This window comes from Vicugna pacos, chromosome 2 (genome assembly GCF_048564905.1).
Source record: "Vicugna pacos chromosome 2, VicPac4, whole genome shotgun sequence".
Lineage (NCBI taxonomy): Eukaryota > Metazoa > Chordata > Mammalia > Artiodactyla > Camelidae > Vicugna > Vicugna pacos.
In genome coordinates this window covers 18975644-18984583 of record NC_132988.1, presented here as the reverse complement: position 1 = coordinate 18984583, position 8940 = coordinate 18975644, and positions in this window count along the sequence as shown.

Below are 8940 nucleotides of genomic sequence, written 5' to 3'. Positions count from 1 at the left end.
AAGACAAGGATCTTTTCTATTTTGTTTTGTTCATCTGCAAACACCTAGACAATGTCCACTATATGATGGGCACTCAAATTTACTGAATGATGAATAAGATGAATGTAGATTTGTTCACTTAGCCTTAACTCTTCCTGTCTCTTGACACATACAAGCTGTAGGAATTCACACAAGTTAATTATCTTTCTGAATAAAATGGGGATAGTTGCACTTGATTCACTGGGTTTTGTAAAATAAATGGGATTATATATTGAAAGTATTTAGCACACTGTCTGGCATAGAGTAAAAATGGACAATTAGCTACTAACATTAAAAAACATCACCAAATTTGAACCCTGATTTAGAAGAGTGCCAGATTCCATACAGGACAAAACATCTGTAGCTCTCTCTCCTGAACTGTAACTGAGAGCTCAGAGCCTCAGAATTGTGAAAGATTATTTTCCCCAAATGTATTACCATGCTACAACTTCCTGAATTTTACAATGTTCCAGCTTGCCACTTCTTCTCTAAAAGAATTTGTGTCATGTGCAAATTTGGAGATTTCATCATTCATTTATTTTTCTTCCAGATCATTAAAAGAAAAACATCTTAAATAAGCCATCCCAACACTAATTCTTAGGATCTGATTATTTGCACTTACCTTTATAGAAAAGAAATCATTTATTTACTTCTTCTTGTTCAACTCACAGACAAACTTGAAATTCAGTCCTGCCAAGGACTGTCCCCAACTTCTGGCCTTTCTGAGGAAAGGAGCAGGTTTGGGACAAGAGTCCAAACTTATCTCTGCTTCACCATTCACAAGCCTGAGCTTCCTAAGGGTAACAGGAGCCCTCATGGTAACAGCCGTAGATTTCAGCCTCCTGGAGTAGTTAATAAGCTTGGAAAACACTCTAAGAACTTGAATTAGGTACTAGACATGCAGTGCTCTAGAAAACACTACTGCGATAGAACATACTTTGGCAACAGTTATAGAAACAGTAAGTGTAAAAATGGCGTGCTCTGAATTGACGATACGAATGCTAAAGGAATGCAGAATAAAGGAGCAAAAGAAAACAAGAACTACAAGGAAGGATCAGGCACCTTCAGCTCTGCAAAGGTAGCTGCACAGGCCTTGAATGCTCCTCCTTTTTCCGTCAAGATACCAACACAAGATAGTGCAATCCAAAAGAGACAACTTATTGAAATGAGACAGACATTTATTATGGAGGCCAATGGTAATGGGGCCTCTTCAAGGACTGAAACTAGTAATTGGAAAGCTTTCAGAAGCCAAGAAAGTGTTTGATTTCTCAGTTTCTCCTCTCTTTTCACAGACTTGTTATTCTTCCCTCCACGCCTACTTGCTGTCACTACTTCTCCGTATGCAAAAGATGGCTGCCCCTGAGTGCCCTCGTTTACATCGTCTCACTTCCAGCCACTGCAGAGATTAACACGCTCCTGTGATAGAAAATTGAACTGATCCAGTGTGAGTTAGGTATATTCCTCTTCCTTCCCTTCCCCTCCCCTCATCCGTCTCTTCCAATCAACTGTGGTCCAGTCAAACATGGCTAACTTGAGGAGGATGGCCGTGCACTTCCGTGGGTATGTGATGGTGTTGACTTCTGAGGGATTAGGGCCTCTGTGAGCTGTACAATTATTCAGAAGTCTTCTGTTCCTCCATCGTCACCCCAAACCTGTAGGACTCTGTGGTCCTTTGAACACTTTCCCAATGAGCTCTCGGAGTGCCTCATCATGGGATGGAAGGATGACTGCTTTCAATTGCTGAGTAAGGATTTCTATAGCTCCTTTTTCCAGATTCTTAGCTATCCTCTGTCTGTATCAGAGCTGGGTCTTGATCACATCCTGAACCTCCTGCCTCAAGTTCTGGCATTGAAGGAGGCTGGCACTATTTCTCTTTCCTCTGGCTTGTAAAGAAAGTTTCAGGGAAAAAGAGATAGGGGTTATAAACAGTCACTGAGTGTATAAAAAGAATCAGACATGGTCAGTCTCCTTCATTAGTAGAAGGGAAGACAAAAAGAACCAGATTGCAAAACAGTATAAGAAGCATGATCATGGTGGGAAAAATGACAACACAAAAGAGGAAAGCACCAAAGCATGCTAAAACTTTTATTTAAAAAGCCATTATTATTAGAAAGTAGCAAAGGGAAAGCAGTAGTTGTTGGCATTTTGTGGATAAAATATTCAAAAGTTCAAACGAGCAAAATTAAACATAATTAAATAAAATGGCTTCCTCAGAGTGTGACTTCTGACTGCAAGACTGAATTTTCTCCTTGCACATTACAGAAAACAAAGAAGACTTAGCCTTGGTAGACCACATGAGTGTTAGTATCCTTTCCGAATTTAAAATTGATAGATGATTTTTGGTTCGTTTGACTAAGAAGTTCAAGGATCTTCATCCTTTGAATGAGTTAAGTGCAAATTAACCAGAAATACTCTTGCTTGGCAATAATTTCGTCTTGCCAGGGTGTTACTAATTTAAACAAGATGACCTACTTTGCGCATGACATTCTTGCATTACTAGAAGATTCCTGGCTAATAGCAGCATAATTTCCAAAGGATGGTCCAGAAGACACACACATAGTAGTGACATTATCATAGCGGGCCTCACAGCCATTTCTCACCAAGACCATCCTGGCACCTCCACCCCTTCATTCAGAAGATAGCCTCTGGCAGGGAAAAAAAAAAGTTATGGAGTTGAGGGAGTATTTGGAATAAACTGTAAAAAACTGAACATCTATGTTGCTTGGAATCCCCACTTTTTCTTTGTAGTTTTACCAGAAGTCTTAATTTATTGTATTATCTTTGCTTTTATGTTGTCTTGGGTGAGACTCATTTCCATCTTTCCCTTTGAGTCATGTGGAATGGCTACTAATTGGGAAGTATGACAACACAGGATTGAGTCATACAGCCAAGGGAGGAAAAAGCTGCAGCTGATTAACATTTCTCCAGATGCGACAGCAGAGTTAAATAAATGAAAAGTGCAGATCCTTTCTTCACAGCAATGGTAAGGTTCAACAGAGAAAATCAGTGCACATCTATGTACCGAGTGTTTATCATGTGTGCTACATGGTAGGGGGTATAAAATAGCTTCCTGTCTTCAAGAAATTGGCCAACCAGCTCCAAAGACAAGACATTGACATAAAGAAAAAAAAACAAAAGAAAAAAACCTTGGTTAGGTTCACCAATGTGTAATAAGGAAAGAATTTATTGAAGGGATAATAGAGATTTAAGTTTGTATGATACATCAATACACAAAGTTTTTGCTTATGTCATCTCATTTAATCCTGACAATCAATCTGAAAAAACTGGTCTTGTTAGCTCTCATTTACAGATGAGGGTCCAACAGCTCAGTAAGTTCAAATGTCATTTTCTCATAGTTGTAGTAATGAGGCAGCCCCCCTGATATTTTTGCTCTTACAAGGTATCACGGAGTGTTTAGACAGAGTCAAGATACTGGGAATTAGATACTTATACTGAAGGCCAGATGAGGCTATGCGCTGGCATGGTCTCCCTTGATGCGTGTGGGCATTGCCAGAGTTAAGTAACTGAGAAAGAAGCAGGTCCCCAGACAATAACCCAGAGCTCTGGCTTTTGGCACACAGGAATAGGAATTTTTATCCTTTGGGTCTCACTGTCTTGATCTTATCCTTCAAGGAAGACAGAGACTCCTGATAACCGGTGTAGAGTGTGCCCATCACAAAGTGGCTGGTCAGGAGCTTGAATGGGACAGAGCCAATCAGACCGAGAGAGTGAACATTTCATAAGCCTTACCATCTCACTTCATGTTCTTCTCTGAGTTTGTTTGTTTCCCCCTTTTTTTAACTTTAACCCTTCCCCAACCCCAATCTTCAACATCTCATCCAAATTTGGTGTTCCTCTTTCAGTGGAATTACAGAGAACAGAGGAGTCATGTGTTCACATCTATGCCCGAGTCATTCATAGTGGTAAAAGTGGTGGCATCAAGTGAAGGTAAGTCTTAGCCAGTTTGATCTACCATTTTCAAAGTGAAAATCTCTTTCCATTAATAACTGTGGAGTGGTTGAGGTGATTCTATTATTGGGGAAGGCAGTGATTTTCTCACAGTCAGATAGGTTAGCAAGTAACAATGTAGGACTATCAATCTTCAGTCTTCTGCTCTTTAAAGTCATTGCTCTTTGCACTGCCACACCCAGCTGAAGACAGAAGAGGGCCAACGTGGAACACTGCTTTTCATGAGGCAGGGACATAACTAATCAGTCAACACTCCTCAGGAAAATCAGTAGAGAATTCTTGATCCATAGAATGAAATCTATGCGGATGTAATAAGAGAAGTAAGAAAAGAATTAGAGTATCATGACCCTCCAGACACCCATGAAAGCAAATTTCAAGATGGCGCTAGCCAGAAGTGTTGAACGCTGAATAAACTCATGACTCTTATTTCCAAAGTGCTCTTAGGTCTCTTTTGTGTCTCTCAGTCCTGTCTCCTCCACCAGACGATGACCTTGGGGTTGAAAACTCCCCATTACCCAACCACCATATCCATTGGTCACTTAGCACATAGTGTGACTATAGTGACCTTCTATAATTCACCTGCACACATCAAGTCTTTACTTCACAGCCACAGCTATATGAAATTCATAGTTTTAACTAAGACATCCAGTGCAGTTCCCTGTGCCCTCAGTCTATTCAAGGAGTCTTACAACTTCTGTGCTTGAAATGATGAATCTTTAAAGGAGAAAAGAAGAGAAATGTTTGCCTCCATCAGTACAACACTGGAAACTAAATTTTAAATGTGTCAGTGTTGTAACTGCTGAGCTGCTCTTTAACAAATGTGACAGGAACAGACATTTTTGCATAGTTTGAAGCCAATGATGAATACGACATTTTGGAGTGATTATGCGAGATGTCACCTCACATTTGGAGAAATGTGTGAGGTTGAACCTACCTTAAATACACTAATAAAAATCAGAAGAGTTCACTCAAAGACATTTGTTTCCTATAGCTGGGCTGTAAGAAGCTCTGCTTTGCTTCTCCTGATGAAGACTACCTGAAAAATAAAATATAAAGCAAACCAAAAAATAGAGGAAAATGACCTATTCTGAAAGAAGGGTTTACGTTATACAGTTACAAGATGATTGTTTTTCTTGTGGCTCATAAACTGGTTCTGAGGGTAATTCCAAAAAAGTGAAGGAAGTGTCCGTAGAGGAAGTGTCTAGTTTTCCAAGGTGATTATTTGCCAGCTTGTTTTTACTGGTTTGGAGGTGACTGTTTAGAAAATTCATTTTGCTATTTAAAAGTTATACATACCCATCATTCAGATAAAATATACTCCAATCTTCTTGGCTTCAAAGCAATACAGTTTTTAAAAAAATACCCAAAAAGTTACCCATTTTTATCTTGGGGTGTTAAGATACAGTGAGATTATCATGATTTTTGTTTCTGTTGTGTCTTTTTCTATTGTCCACATTTTTTTTTTACATTGAGAATGTCTTTCTTTCATAATCAAAAAAAATTAAGAATTGTTTCCGAGACAAGCTTATTCACATTGTATACTGGGGGTGCAAGGTAGTACTATGATTCTTTCTGAGAAAAACCAAAATTTCCTTTCAGAGGAAAAAAAATAAGGTTTCTATAAAAATTCTAAAACCAGACTCTGGTTGGCACCCTATTGAGAGAATTTTCTTTGAATGACCTATGATTCAAAACATTAATTCAGCATATTTCAATTTTCTCTGCTCTGGGTGGTGCATTAATTTCCTCTCATTGACTTCCAAGGCGTTCTGTGCGTGGACAAGCTATCCAGGGGATGGAATTAAACTTGACCCAGCAGGCACTCAGCATATTGTGTCATGGTTCTCTTCACTGTTTGCATAGCCCAGAATTCTTTTTGGCAAGAAAGCATTTGTTTATTAAATTTCCCTTAAAATGCCCATGGGTTTAAATTGAGGAGGACCTCATTTAGAGAAAAAGCATGCAGCAGGTTCTCATAACACAAAGCATTTGAGAAAATAGTCAGAAAGATTTTATCCATCCACTTACTTCTCTCATTCAGAGCAATGTTACTTCCAGCTTGGAACATGAGCAAGTCTTTTTTTTGTTTTTGTTTTTTTAAGGTTCTCTTCCAATGGGTATCCACTAAAAATTATTCTACATGCTTGTAATGTGATGACAAACCCAACTTTTTCACTGCCTTGAAGACTTTCCTCTTTATTCCTCTTGAAATTGACTCTGCTGGTTCAGATAACAATACAAAATCTGATTTAATAGTCATATATTGATGAATGAAAGTTAAAAGTTAGATTCTCCTGGGTTTCATAGTTTTCTCCCAGCTCCAGAAGGAACTATTATTAGGGAATCAGTGAGCATTATTTCTCTAAATATATGATTCAGTATTTTGCCCTCCAGTGTAGGATGTGTTATCAGTAGGACACAAGACATGAAAACCTGATTTGGCCAGTGGATACTAATTTAGGAGCAAAGCAAAAGTAAAACATGTATTTTCCCATGTGGTTCTTGACTAGACAGCAGATGCGGAGCTTTACTTGATCGTGTGTTTTTAGGGTAGCTCACCTCCATTTTATCTTCATCCTGCACGTGGACATCGACCTCCAGATACACAGCCAGCGTGGGATGGCGTCAGTTAAGAAAGTATTAGCATCGTTCATTATGTGCAAATTTCAAGCTTATCTCTCTTCACTAGATTTCTATTCATAGATGGTTATCTAGATGTCAAGATCTGTATGCAAATGAATGAAGGAAATATATCCACTGTGGTACCATTTTCTTAAGAAAGCCTTCATAAAAGTTAAGAAGATAGAATTCCAAGGAATCATTCCTTTGGCTTGGTTGGAGTGCTCAAGGTTCTGATGTTTTGTTTTTGTTTTCTTAATTCATAGCATTATTGATTTTTTTTTTTGGTGGGGGAGGGAGGCAATTTGGTTTATTTATTATTATTATTATTATTACTACTACTATTGTTTTTAATGGAGGTACTGGGCATTGAACCCAGGACCTCATGCATGTTAAGCACTGCACTCTACTGAGCTATACCCTCCCCCACATCATTGATTTTAGAAAAAATTCCTAGGCACTAAGAGAAAAGGGGCCAAAAGATTTACTCAAGTCACCTGCTGGGAACCTTGTGCTCCTCTGCAGGAGTTAACACTCACAATGACAGTAGCTGCCTGGTGGTAGGAGCCTATGAGAAGGGCCCTGTCTTGTTCTCCAGGCCAACACAGAAATAGATCATGTCCCCACTTGGCCCTGAAGAAGCTGTCCATTTACTAAGTTCAGACCTGTTTCGGAAGGGAAAGCAGGTTAATATTCTAGGAGTTTGTAACCTACTTCCCACACCCTCAGTCTCCCTCTCTGCCTTACGGGGCATCCTGCCCTTGGAGTCGTAGGGATCCTGCCAGGCACGTGATGCTACACACTTGAACACGGGAGCCCACTGAACAGCAAGGCTTCAGGGAACAGGAAACTGCTGCAGCTTCACAATAGACACGAAAAACAGTATCTTTAGGTTCACTCTTCTCTGTATCTTCATTAGGGGATCTAAAATATGACTCTCCTTCAGTTCCAGTTTAAAGGTTTATCATTACTACATCATTGCTTTGTAGGTATAAGAAGGAAGAAATCTCGTGGATTCATGTCTCTTCATCCCTCAAATAAGAATAATTAAAAAAGAAAGAAAGAAAGAAAGAAAGAAAACTTCCCAAAGCATTCTTAAAATATTGAAGAAATTTATAACAGAATGAGCAGTACAATAATCACTTTATTGAGACTGTCTACAGTGTTAAGAATTTGCTTTTAATTTTGGTAAGCCTAGATTCCTGATTCATAGAAACTATGAGATAATAAATGCGCTTTGTTTTAAGCTGCTAAGTTTGTAATGATATTGTTACAAAGCATATGCAATTAATAGAAAGGATGTATTCAAAGAGAGGAAGGTCAAACCGGAGGTGAGGACAAGCACAGGGAGTTATTGCAGGAGGAGGTGAAGGAGGTGGCAAGAAGGAAGGGGTCAGTGGACATGGGAACAATTTGAAGAGACAGGTTGTGTGGTCTGTTCACAAGGACCAACAAGTTACCTCTGCACCGAACTTCAGACTTTAAAGAAACAGCAGATGCCGAGAACACTTAGTAGTGCACAAAGAGAAAAGACATGGTCTCAGCATGTCAATGAGAAGACGAGCACAGTACTGAGACATTTGTGTTTAGGATAAACAACCATCACAGCCCAGCTCTTCTGAAAGCACCACAGTGAACTGATGGAGCTTGGTCTTTGGATGCGTCTGGCTTTGTACCAGAGCCGTGTGATGGACTAGCTAAGCGGTCTTGGGAAATTTTCTTCACCTCACTGAGTTTTTGTTTCTTGTACGTAAAATGTATTTGTTTCATTGTAGGGTTGCTACAATGATGATGTGGGATGACAGATGCAAAACACTTATTGCTGCACATGGCATAAAGTAAGGGCTCAAATATAGTGCTTTCTTGTGCACAGAAGAAACTTCTGTCCCACAAAAATAATTGATCAAATGGATTCAAAGACTAGAGGGAAACGTCACACAGGCAATCAAAGTGAGAAAGTTCTTAGAAGAATCTGTACAAAATATAAAAATAGCCATTCATCTATCTGAACAGAAGAGTTCAAAAGGAATGGAGAAATCCACTCTGTTCCAGCAGAGATGAAGAAAGAGGAAAATTCTAGTTTCAGAAGAAATGAGATAAGGCTGAATTACAAACTCAGAGGATGTAACACTGAATTTCAGAAGTATGATCTCATTTACCCGCCCAGGGAGATATTAAATCAATATTCCTATTTCACAAGATCAATACATGTCTGAAAGTTTCTTTTCCTAGCTGTGAGTGAAGACTTTCCTTTAGGACTACCATCATGTGTAGTGTTGGCCTTTGGGTTGGTCTCACAAGCAGAGCCCCTCACATTTTCAGGAAGAAAATAAC